This window comes from Ovis aries, chromosome 11 (genome assembly GCF_016772045.2).
Source record: "Ovis aries strain OAR_USU_Benz2616 breed Rambouillet chromosome 11, ARS-UI_Ramb_v3.0, whole genome shotgun sequence".
Lineage (NCBI taxonomy): Eukaryota > Metazoa > Chordata > Mammalia > Artiodactyla > Bovidae > Ovis > Ovis aries.
In genome coordinates this window covers 22,187,969-22,200,597 of record NC_056064.1, presented here as the reverse complement: position 1 = coordinate 22,200,597, position 12,629 = coordinate 22,187,969, and the positions used below count along the sequence as shown (strand labels likewise).

The 12,629-nt window shown below is 52.1% G+C and overlaps 1 protein-coding gene and 1 long non-coding RNA gene across 2 annotated transcripts in view; one reads left to right on the top strand and one right to left on the bottom strand.

Moving 5' to 3' along the window:
• RPH3AL (rabphilin 3A like (without C2 domains)) overlaps positions 1–3,083 on the bottom strand; it is a 137,414-nt gene extending 134,331 nt beyond the window's left edge. The window contains exon 1 of the mRNA XM_042255481.1: positions 3,048–3,083. The gene's annotated coding sequence lies outside the window, so the exon portion shown is untranslated. The remainder of the gene's footprint in view (positions 1–3,047) is intronic.
• LOC121820570 (uncharacterized) lies at positions 2,630–9,375 on the top strand. The gene is made up of 3 exons (XR_006061122.2): positions 2,630–2,834; positions 3,636–3,819; positions 8,044–9,375. It is a non-coding gene; the product is annotated as an uncharacterized LOC121820570 (long non-coding RNA).
• The last annotated feature ends 3,254 nt before the right edge of the window (positions 9,376–12,629 follow it).

Below are 12,629 nucleotides of genomic sequence, written 5' to 3'. Positions count from 1 at the left end.
ATGGGCAGAATGAAAACCAGAATCCTAGCGCCTATACCTCTGGGGGTCGCACAGATTACACACTCGAGGAATCTCTTGGAAAGATCAGCACACGTCTGGTACATACTGACCACTCAACAAACAGCTGCTATGAATAAGCACTGGAAAAGCATCTCCTACACCCATGATACAACTGGAGGCTAATAGCAGAAAACAAAGTGTTAAATGGGGTGGCACAAACTGTAATGAATCCATCTGTGAGACCAGCGAGAATGCAGGCCAGTGGGAATCCAGAAGACTCGAACAGTCCAGGAGAGAGGCGGGATTTGAATCAGTGGCTCAGTGGTAAAGAATCCACCTGCAATGCAGGAGACTCGGGTTCCATCCCTGGAGAAAGAAATGACAACCTACTCCAATATTCTTGCCTGGAAAATCCCATGGACAAAGGAGCCTGGCGGGCTACAGTCCTTGGGGTCGCAAAGAAGTTGGACACAATATAGCGAGCAAACAACAACTGAAGGATGGCCGGAGATGTCCTTGGAGATTAAGGGGAGGAATTCCTTTATTGAGTCAACTGGGTACACGGTCCTGGGGATCCTGGAGGAAGGCAACAGGCTTCAGGGACACAAAGGGACCTGTGATCAGCAGACAGACAGCTGGGGTCTCGTGGGCATGGTGGAGTGGGAAGGCCAGGAGAGGAGACCCCGGCGGGGCTGAGAGAGGCAAAGCTTTCCCAGGAAAACAGCTTCTGAGCTGCGTCCTCCAGACTAAGGCGGAGAGGGCTGACCATGGTAGGGAGGGAAGCAGTCTGGGGACTGGAAATTGGTTTGCGGCGGTGAAGCCACATGACTGGGAACCACAGGAGGTGAAAGAGCTGATCTCTGTGCAGGAGGAGGCCGGAAACCTCTGAAGATTTCCCAGGGGAGAATGCAGACAGGGTAAGGCAGCAGTCATCCAGGAGGAATCAGGCTACAGGTGACATGCCAGATGGACTGTGGGAGCTGGAAAGGATTCTGGCATCAGATCAGCCAAAGGGGCCTCTGAACTCTGGCCTGAGACTTTCGAGGCCTGGAGCAGAAGCCTGGGTACAAGAGGGCAGGAGAGGCAAGGCACTTCAGGGAAAAGAGGGTATGACAGAGGGGCAGGAAACCCACTGCTGGGGAGTCAGGAGGACACGGTGATCTGCAGGTGTCATTGGGCATTCCAGGAGCTAGGCCAAGGACTAGAATCTGGGGGTGAGGGGAATTCCCTGACAGCTTCCAAAGCGAGTTCTCTGAGAAGATAAACATGGGCCTCTCAAAACACCCCAGCAAAGAGGGAAGGGGCCTCAGAAGAGGAGAAGGAATGATGGAGAAAGAAGAACAAAACCAGGAGAGAAATGACAGCAGAGAAGGCTGCAGACAGGGCACGTGCACACAGCAACCCACCTCCCGGGCAGAAGCAATGGCAGCGGGATGAGGCCGAGAGGGAAAAAGAAATCAGTGTTTGGAAACAAGCTGGCTTCCAAGGAAGCAGCTTTAGCAACGTGGTGGGGCCGGCAGCTGGGCAGCAGGATTAAGAGGGGAGGCGTAGCGCCAAGAGGCAGGCAGCAGGTGCAGAGCGCTTGTCGGGAAAATGCGGCAGTGAGAGAAAGAGAAACCAAGCTTACGGCTCTGGTGCTTCTGTTCCCTCCCTCCCCGCAACAAGAGATGGGAGGCCAAGTGGGTGTCAGAAGCAGGAGGATGGAGGGGCACGTGCAGACAGCCACAGTCTCTCCAGGTGTGTTGAGGGGCGGGCAGGTTGAGAGGCAGAGACTGGACTGCAGCCCTGGCCCCCCCAAAGTTCCTACCAGGCGTCCAGAGACACTCTGAAGTCCCAGACGTCCAAACGCTGGGGATCGAGGGTTCCCCCAGACCCGCTCACCCCCTGGGCCCCTGAACTCACAAAGGAGGCATTTCCACCTCACACCTCTCCCCAGGGCCACCTCCAGGGGTGTGGGTGTCACAGATGGCACACGTGGGATAATCAGGTTCTCAGCCTTCTGAGCAGCAGGCAGGGGACAAAATTCCAGACTTCCCAGCAGAGCCCTGGCTGCAGCCCATGAAAGGGGGCTTCTACCTCACAGCACAGGTGTCACAGGGCATCCCTGTGAGTACAGAGCCTTCATCCTGAAGGCAGGGAGGCCCCCGGGATGGATTTCTACACTTCCTCCAAACCTTAACCCTGAGAAAATCAGAGGTGAGCCCAACTGCTGGGAGCAGGGTTTTGGGGAGACCGGAAAAAAACCCTGGACAGGATTTTCAGGCTGAAAGGTGCGCAGGGTGAGAAATCTTGTCTGGCCAGTGACAGCTACCTCCATCCCGCCCTCCTGGGCACCAAATGCCATCAGATTCCCACTCCTGACCACCTAACCGAGGGTGAAAGTGCCAATGGTCAGGGCCCAGGCCCACCCAGGTGCCCACGCCCATCATCGGGAGCGTGGGACCCTCACCAAAGGCGAGGCCGAGCGCAGAGGGGTGGTGCGCGTCGTCCCCGCTAGGTCGGGAGGTGCCGGCGACCCCGGGGCCCCTCCCGCCCACGTGCGCGTCCCGCAGGCGCTCGGTAAACACGGCACTTGTTGACTCGCCCGGAGCGCTAGCCCCAGCGCCGCCTGCCGTCGGCCGCCGCCTTCGACCGCCCTCTCGCTCGCTCCCCGGAGCTCGGCCGCCCCGCCCCGCCCGGCGCCCCCACCCACCCACGAGCGCGGGCGCCGACGGGACCCCCGAGGGCCCCAGGCAGGCTGTGGCCAGGTCGCCGAGCACCAGGCGCTCCGGGGACCGGGCCGGGCCCAGGCGCTGACCCGGGCCGCTCGAGACCAGCCCTGGGCTCCGGGCCAGGTAGGCGGGAGGGAGGGTGGGAAGCAGCGCGGCTCGGGCCCTGCACGCGCCCCTGGCCCGCGCGCCACAGCTCCCAGGGCCCGCCTGCCGCTCCGGGGCCGCCCCGCGCGCCCCTGTGGTCCCCCGCGGTCCCCGCCACCGAGACACACACACGCCCCGGCGCTCCCAGACCGGGCCCCGAAAGAGGGGCGGCCTCCGGGGAGCCAGACTTACCCGGGGTCCTGCCGGCCTCCGGCGCGCTCCCCGGCTGCCCTCTGGCGGCGGCCGCGGGAACCCGGCCCCCGGCCCGCCCCGCCCCGCCCCGGCCCGGGACCCGAGGCCGCGGGCGGGAGGACCCGCCTGAGATCACCGCTTAGGCCAGGGCCCCTCTGGATGGCTGTGCTCGCCGTGGAACCCATCTCGACGGCCCTTTGCTGCTTCTGAGAAACAAACATCATTGTCTGTTTCCTAAGCAGCTCCAAGTCCCCAAACCCCTGCAAAGATCCATTCTAACCACGAGGCAAAAGGAAGGCAGGTATGACCTCTGGGGGCCTGAAACAGCACCCGACACCTGCTGTGGCTCATCGTGTATTTGTTGACTGAATGAACGCTCCACCGATGGACAAAGGACAGGCTGAGGCAACCTGCCACCGTCATTAAAGGAAACAGCCACAAACCCATCAGCATTGTGTCACGGCTGCCACGTTCTCCACTTCCACCCCCGCGGAGCCCCCCGTGCATGGCTTCCTACGCAGGTGGGGTGAGAGTGAGAAGCGGTGGAGAACAGTGTTAAAAGCCATGTTATTCTTCATTCTCTACCAGGAATACGGTTCGACCAGAAAAACTGTTTATGAACTGATTTCCTGAGATAACTGCAGAACTGGTAGCCCAGTGATGACCAAATCTGGAAGTCCTGGTTTCTGGACTCACACAGCAGTCCCCACCAGTAGCTGAATCAGACCTCTCTTTGGGTTCTGGATGGTGCCCATGGGAGAGGTGATCTTGGGTAAGTGAGAAAATCTCTCTAAGCTAGCACTGTCCAGTAAACTTTCAGCCACTATGGGAATGTCATCTGGCCATGCTGTCTCCTCCTGCCGGTCACAGAGGATGGACTTTAAAATTTCATTTTACTTCTTTTAAATTTATACAGCCAATGCAGCTAGTGGCTAAGCCTCAATTTCTTTTGTTTTTTTGAAATAGTTTTATTTATTTATTGGCTGTGCTTAGGTCTTTGTTGCTGCTTGGCCTTTTCTCTAGTTGTGGAGAGCCGGGGTTACTCTCCAGCTGCAGCGTGAGGGCTTGTCATTGCCATGGCTTCTTTTGTTGCAGAGCATGGGCTCTGGGGCGCGAGCCTCAGTTGTTGTGGCCCATGGGTTCAGTAATTGCTTAGCTAAGCAATGTGGGATCCTCCCAGACCAGGGATTGAACCCATGTCTCCAGCATTGGCAGGTGGATTCTTTATCACTGAGCCACCAGGGAAGCCCTCTTTATTTTTTAAAATTTTATGTATTTATTTAGGCTGCTCCAGGTCTTAATTGTGGCACGTGGGATCTTTATGACACTATGCAGGACTGTTAGCTGTGGCATGCGAAATCTAGTTCCCTGATCAGGGATCAAACCCAGGCTCCTTGCATTGGGAACTCAGTCTTAGCCACTGGACCACCAAGGTAGTCCTCCTAAACCTCCAGTTTCTTTTTGTGTAAAAGGAAGATGACAGTCCCATTGTGAGGATTGAAGATCATGCAAGGGAAGCCCCTGATGGTAGGCCTGGCTCACTCGAAGAGCTCCCTGAGGACCCCCTGGAGAAGTGAATGGCTACCCACTTCAGTATTCTTACCTGGAGAAGTCCATGGATAGAGGAGCCTGACAGGCTACAGTCCACGGGGTCGCAAGAAGTCGGACATGACTGAGTGACTAACACTTCCAATATTTCACCACCACCATCACCTCGCTAACACTAAAACCGCGAGGATGTAGGGACTCTATAGGCTCTAGCCCACCGACCCATGCCCCACAGGCCCCCTCCAGGCAAGAGCCACTCACACCACTCCTTACGCGGCCTGGGAGAGAGCCCTCATCATCTCTGGGATAACCTAAGCTCTCTTTGGACTGCTGGCCAAGGGAAAAAGATTTCTACACTGACCTGAAGTGGCCGCCCTGTAACATCTCTTCCTGGCCCAAGCTGTACCTCTCTGGGGTTCAGACAAATTGGGCACCCTCCCAGCCTTCCTTCCCTCAGTGTCAGAGCTCTCAGCAAAGCACTCCTTGTCCTCTGCTCTGTGCCAGGCTCTGGCCAAACTGGGGATTCACACTCGTCTCACTTAACTGTTGTTTCCCCAGGTCTTCCCACCCCGTCCCAGTGACTGTAACAAACACCATTTGTCTGGCTGTGCCCCATGCCCCGGGGGTAGCTCACGTGGGAGCGCAGGCACAGCCTCCCAGCTCACTTAAAAAGCCATTTCCTCCTCTCCTGGCCCGCGTTTATTCCTTTGGCCCGCAAAGCAGTACACTGGGCCCGACCCATTCCTCCCCCCTCCCGCATCCTCCACCATAACCTCATCCTCTTGGTGGTGGGCTCCATCATGTTCACTGCAGGGGGACACACACTTCCCTGCATGTGTACATGCCAACATACACAGGTACACACCACCCGTGACCAGCCGGAGCTGCAGTACAGCCTCTTCTCCAATGTCACGGCTGGACTCTGTTGATGAGGCCCTTCCTTTTGACCAGCGCCTCTTCTCATAGCTGGGAAAGAGCACCCCACCCCCAGCATCTCCATAGCCAAATTCAGAATGGCCTCCTCTCCTCTCCTCTCTCTTTTCACCTTGGTCCAAGTAAGCTCCTGTCTTCTCTTTCTTCAAATGGATTCACAGGTGACAGGACAACCAAAACAGGAAACCCCTTCAAGAAATCGAGGGCCTGTAGGGGTGCCCAGGAGGATGCTGGCTGAGCGTCTCCGTGGCTCCAGGAGCAGAGAATGGTGGAGAAGAAGTTTAAGGGAGCTGACTCGCCTCCTGGAGTTTGGGGGCTGGCATGAACCGAGAACAGGGTCACTTGACCATGGCTCTGCTGACATTTGGGCCAGTTAACCCTATGTCATTGGTCAGGGGAGTTTTCTAAAGGCCAAGAAGAAACTGTGGAAGAGAGCTGCATTCTGTCTTGAAGAAGTTCCTCTCCAAGAAAGTGGCCGGTGGGGCAAGGCAACCCGGCTGTCAGAGGGTGCAGGATGTTGCTCTGGAGGCAGGACCGAAGAGGGAAGCAAGAGACTGTATCACACAGGACCTCCTGGAGAAGCCCTCAGACGGCCTCATCTAGAGGAGATCAAAGCAGGAAAAAGATGAGGGAGGGAGAGGAGACAGCTCTCCTCCTTCCACCCTCAAGAAAACACAAGGCTGTTTCCTGGTTCAACATCATCAGGTTAAATTTGCTGAACAAATTCATTACACAATCAAAAAAGAATGTTTTTATGCAGACTTCTGCTTCATTCAAGATGGGGTAACAGGGACCAGAGTCGGCTTCTTGCCTGAAGCCACGAAAATATCAGATCAAACATGTAAGACACCAACACTCAAGACTTTGGAACATCAGGCAACAAAGGAAAGTGACCCCTGAGAGAGGGAACAGCAAGGTGATCCCTGCACTGCTCGGCTCGCTGCTGGAGAGTTTCCAGACTGTGGTTCAAGAAGGAGAAGACTAGCTGAATGGAACAGAGCTGGATGCTGGGAAATGAAACCAGTTAAGAGTTCTCAGGGCAGAGGACTAGAGAGGAAAGAGATGCAGAGAGAGAGAGAAACCTAGAGATCTACAGAAAATGCTCCTCAAGTATTTAGTGAGTACCGCTCAGCACAGGTGTATGAGAAAATAATATGAAGGTTGGGGGGCGGGGGATGAACCACCCGAAAGGATCAGTGGGAACAGCCCCTGGTGCTCACGCAGGGCTCGAATAATGTCTGTTTTCAGCAGCCAAAGTGGAAAACATCACAGTTCAGGGGCTACTAGTTAGACTACTAAGAAAGGGGTTCCCTGACGGTCCAGTGGTTAAGATTTCACGTTCCCATTCAGAGAGTGTGGGTTCGATCCCTGGTTTGGGAGCTAAGATCCCACATGTCTCATGGCCAAAAAACCAAAACATAGAACAGAAGCAATATTGTATCAAATTCAATAAACCCTTTAAAAATGGTCCACATTAAAAAAAAAAAAAAAGAATACTAAGAAAGGCCTTACTTTGATACTAGAAAAAAATTCACCTTAGACTGGATCCAGAAATCCAGTTCTGGTCCCGCTTAAGCAAGCTTAAATTCAAGATTAGAAAGGATCAAGCTCTTTCCAAGCAAGTTGACTGCCACAACAAATTTCAAAAACATTTATAGGAATTAAAAAATATCCTGTACCCAACAAGGTAAAATTCACAATATCTGGCATCCAAGAAAAAATGACTAGGCACACAAAAAAGCTGGAAAATGCAACTCATAGTGAAGATCAAACTCAATTAATTGAAACTGACTCAGGCATGACACAGACGGCAGAATTAGTAGGCAAAGGCATTGAAACAGTTATGAAGACCATATTCTGTAAGTTCAAGAAGCTAGAGGAAAGTTTAGGTATAGATATGGAAGCTAAAAAAAATTACCCAAGTTGAACTTCTAGACATAAAAACTACAATGTCTGAGATGAAAAATACACTGAATGGGATTAATGGCAGATTAGACATTGCAGAAGAAAAAATGGTTAGCTCCCCTAAAAAGTCCTCATTGAAGCCTACTTATCTTTCTGACACTTCTTTGTGGAGTTGATTTTAGTGGACAACTCAAAGTATCGAGTTGTTTAAGGTTTTCTTTTATTAATTAATTTTTGTCTGTGCTCGTCTCCACTGCCATGCACAGGCTTCTCGTTGCGGTGGGTTCTCTTGTTGTGGAGCACAGACTTTAGGGGGTATGGGCTTCAGCACGTGGGTTTAGTTGCCCCACAACATGTGGAATCTTGCAGGACCAAGGATCGAACCTGTGTCCCCTGCATTCACAGGTGAATTCTTAACCACTGAACCGCCGGGGAAGTCCAAGTATTGAGTTATTAAGGGTGCAGAATAGGAAGGATAGGCCCCAAGGCAAGGAGCCTTAGGAGAGTAAGTGCTTCCTATTACAGATGGGTCCTGCTTTGATTTCCAGGCTTGGGGGAGCCCCAACTGACATCATAGATATTAAGAATTCTTTCCCAAATTTTCTTTTAGCTGCTTTGTTCCACCCCTGCCATGTGCTGCCAAAAAGGCTTGGTGTTCCTGAGACCACAGCAGGCATGTGACTTGGAAGGGCATTGAAGTCTGCTACTTGAGGAAAATGGGTAAAATGCCTGGTCTTCAAGAACCTCATAGTTCAGTGGGAAAAACAGAAACGAAAAGAAATCATCTCTGGACAATGGTGTGCAAGCTGTGACCTGCTGCCTACTGTGTAGTGACTTCACGGGAGACAGGTGCCATGGAAATAGAACATTATTTATCTCCAATTTACTGCTAGGAGCACTTTAAGGGATTTGCCCAAGGTCACACAGCCAGCTAGTAGCAGAGCCATTATGCTACCCAACCCCCGTGGCTGCACCAGATATGAAAGAAATGCAGAGGCATGAACTACAGTGTGGCAGGGCTCAGATGGGGCTTCTCAGAGGAAACCCTTGTCCAGAGACTCAGAAGAGGAGGAGGTGGCCAGACGGGCCGGATGGGGAAGGACACTGCAGGTAGAAGGCACAGGGAAGGCAAGAAAGGGGGTGTTGAAAGGCGGGGAGTGGTGAGTGGGGAGGCAGAGAAGAAAATGAGCTCAGAGTCGGAGGTTGGGACTGGCGTGAGAAGGGTCCCAGGATGTGGATTACGGCTGGTCAATTACTGCCAGTCTCAGATCTTTAAATTCTGAGGCACCATTAAGAAGTAGGGCTTCCCTGATGGCTCAGCAGGTAGAGAGTCTGCCTGCAATGCAGGAAATTTGAGTTCGATTCCCAAGTCAAGAAGAGCCTCTGTAGGAGGAAATGGCAACCACTCCAGTATTCTTGCCTGGAGAATTTCATGAACGGGGGAGTCCAAGGGGTTACAGTCCATGGGGGTCTCAGAGAGTCAGACACAGCTGAGCACACATGCACACACATCAAGAAGTAAAGAGAGGGACTTCCCTGATGGCCAGTGGTTAAGACTCCGCGCTTCCAACAGGGCGCATGGGTTTGATCCCTGGTAGAGGAACATGCCCTGTGGTGCAGCCAAAAAAAAAAAGAAGAAGAAGTAAAAGAATCAGCAGTCTATGTGCGTGTGTGTGAAGAAGACATGCCCCTTTTCTACTGAGTCTTAAGAGGAAAAGGTAAATAGATATTGGCTTATATGGATTTACTCCCACAGATGGGACTACTTGCTAAAGCAAGACTTTATGAATAAAAGGCGTATATATTTGCAAGCACCACTGATTGATATAATAATCTGTGGCACAGTATTCCTGTCTTCAGGTTATAGGTGTGTTCATTTATGTGCCCAGAGACACACTGACACAAATCAGTGATTAAAGCTCAAGCTCTCTTCTTACTTCAAGGCGGGTGATGTTTCTTTTGGTTCAAAAAGCCATCGCTGCTTCTGTATGTTTCCTATGACACTTTCAGAAGACTGGAAAAGCCGGGGGGGCGTCTGTGTGGACAAGTTAGGTGGCAAAACACCCCCCAAGAGCTCAAGGATTTCTGAGTGTCCTTAGTGATCCAGGACCACATTGGCTGGCACCCTCTGACTACCTTAATGAGGTGGAAGACCCAGAAACCCTCACTCTTGGCTTCCCAAACTCTCAAACTGCAAAGATGACCTCCCTGACTTCCACTTTTTTTTTTTTTTAGCCGCACTGCATAGCATGCAGGAATTTAGCTCCCCAGTGGAAACACGGAATCTTAACCAGTGGACCACCAGAGAAGTCCCCACCTTCCTTTTGAAAAAGGCTCTTCCTTTGACCAAGAGCTTCCCTGGTGGCTCAGATGGTAATGGGAAGATCCCCTGGAGAAGGAAATGGCAACCCACTCCAATACTCTCACCTGGAAAATTCCATGGATGGAGCATCCTGGTAGGCTACAGTCCATGGGGTTGCAAAGAGTCAGACACAACTGAGCGACTTCACTTTGACCAAACTTTCATCAGGTTTCTCTAAGCCCACTTCTCAACAAGACCTCAACTGTGGCCTATAAGAACTGCATCTCTCAACACAAATGATTTTGTCCACCCTCCCACACATAGAGACCTGAAAAAATGATCTAGCCTGGCGTCTAGCAGCCTAAGGCCACGGTGTCCCTGCCATGACCCAGCCCATCCCATCCCTACTTGAGTTTCTGTCTGAGAAAGCCCATGTCTGCCAAGGGAATTTACCATTTGTTCCAGCCAGCACCTTCAGGTAGGCGCCTTGCCTCCATTTTCTTAGAGCATTTATTTTGAACACTTGTTGTAAACCCTCTCTCTACGCCTTTGAGATGTATGTGTATCTCCTGGAAGCCAGCAGTGTCTTCTCAAGGACCTGGGAGCCATTCCTTTGAAATATAACCATCAGGAAGGATGGGCCCCTGTGTCTCAGTCTGTACGTAGGTATCTTGGTTAAGGGCCAGTCACCAGGCTAAGAAGGCCTGATCATACTGACACGGACTACTCATCCTGTTCAGTCGCTCAGTCATCTCAGACTATTTGCGACCCCATGAACTGCAGCAAGCCAGGCTTCCCTGTCCTTCACTATCTCCCTGAGTCTGCTCAAACTCATGTCCACTGAGTCGGTGATGCCATCCAGTCATCTCATCCGCTGCTGCCCGCTTCTCCTCCTGCCCTCAGTCTTTCCCAGCATAAGGCTTTTTTCCAGTGAGTTGGCTCTTTGCATCGGGTGGCCAAAGTACTGGAGCTTCAGCACCAGTCCTTCCAATGAACATTCGGGGTTGACCACTCATCTGCTTTTTTGTAATTTTTCACTGTCTTGACTCTGCTCAAGTCCTCACCCACTCTCCTTCCCTGCTCCCTGGTTCTCCCTTTAAGGAGGCCAGGTCCCCTCTGTATAGATCAGAACCAAGCTCATTTCTAGGCTAAAGAAGTCTCTTTCCCCTGCTGCAGGAGTACTGAATAAAATCTGTCTTTACCACCACTTCCTATTACCCAGCTTTGTTTTTCTGTAACACTTTCTAGAAATGTTCCTGGGGAGTTGGAATCTTGAGGCTCCCCCATCACCTCAGAACCAACAGGCCTCCAGGATTTGGAGTTTAATAGCAGCCCACAGAGGTGAGCACGGGGGCAGCTGTTCAGCGGGCAGCCAACAAGGCCTGGACCTTGATGCACAAAAGGATCTTCCTTTGCTTAGGGAGGGAAGCCCTTGAGAGGCTTCCTATAGAGATGGTGGCATAAATCAACCACAACTAAATACTGGAAGAAATTTAGATCTTTGAGTTCCGGAAATAGCCTGGGGGCCAAGGTGTGGACACCATCAGTGAATGTTCTGAAGGAAACTAAAGTCTCAAGAGAGGGACTTCCCTGGTGGCTCAGTAGCTAAGACTCCACGCTGCCAGTTCACAGGGCCCAGCGTTCCAGCCCTGCCTGGTCAGGGAACTAGATCCCACATGCCACAGCTAAGAGTTCACATTCTGCAACCAAAGGTACCACAGGCAACAACGAAGATCAAAGACCCCATGTGCCGCAATTGAGGCCCAGCGCAGTAAAGGAAATGGCAGCCCACTCCAGTGTTCTTGCCTGGAGAACCCCACGGACGGGGGAGCCTGGTGGGCTGCCGTCTATGGGGTTGCACAGGGTTGGACACGACTGGAGTGACATAGCAGCAGCAGCAAAAAAAAGTCCCAAGAGAGGCTTCAGCATCCTCAATTTCATAGCACCTAACCACGGACGGTGTGGGGAACGGGCTGTAGACAGAACGCCTATGTACTGTGGCTGATTCACGTTGATGTATGCCAGAAACCATCACCATCAGTTCAGTTCAGTTGCTCAGTGGTGTCCGACTCTTTGCGACCCCATGAACTGCAGCACGCCAGGCCTCCCTGTTCATCACCAATTCCCGGAGTTCACCCAACCTCATGTGCATCGAGTCAGTGATGCCATCCAGCCATCTCATCCTCTGTCATCCCCTTCTCCCCCTGCCCCCAATCCCTCCCAGCATCAGGGTCTTTTCCAATGAGTCAACTCTTCACATGAGGTGGCCAAAGTATTGGAGTTTCAGCCTCAGCATCAGTCCTTCCAATGAACACCCAGGACTGGTCTCCTTTAGGATGGACTGGTTGGATCTCCTTGCAGTCCAAGGGACTCTCAAGAGTCTTCTCCAACACCACAGTTCAAAAGCATCGATTCTTCGGCACTCAGCTTTCTTCACAGTCCAACTCTCATATCCATACATGACCACAGGAAAAACAATAGCCTTGACTAGACGGAACTTTGTTGGCAAAGTAATGTCTCTGCTTTTTAATATGCTATCTAGGTTGGTCATAACTTTCCTTGTGAGGTAATTATCCTCCAATTAAAATAAATTTTTAAAAAGAATTGCCTATGCAGATCTTAGTTTCCTGGGATTTGTCATAAGAACTGACAAGCAGAAATGGCCCAGACTTGAGGAACGGACAATCACATCCAAAAAGCACCCAGACCCTGTGTCAAGAGGCATGTTTGGGGGTGACATATTCTAGTACCCTTCAGGATGAAGGCAGGATGGTTAGAGCAAGAGTGTTCAGGGGGAGGGAGCAGGAATTCAAAGACCTGAGACGTCTGGATGTGCAGGAGAAATAGCAAGGCAGTGAGTGAGTCAGCTGGAGGGGAGTGAGGAAAGGGTAGCA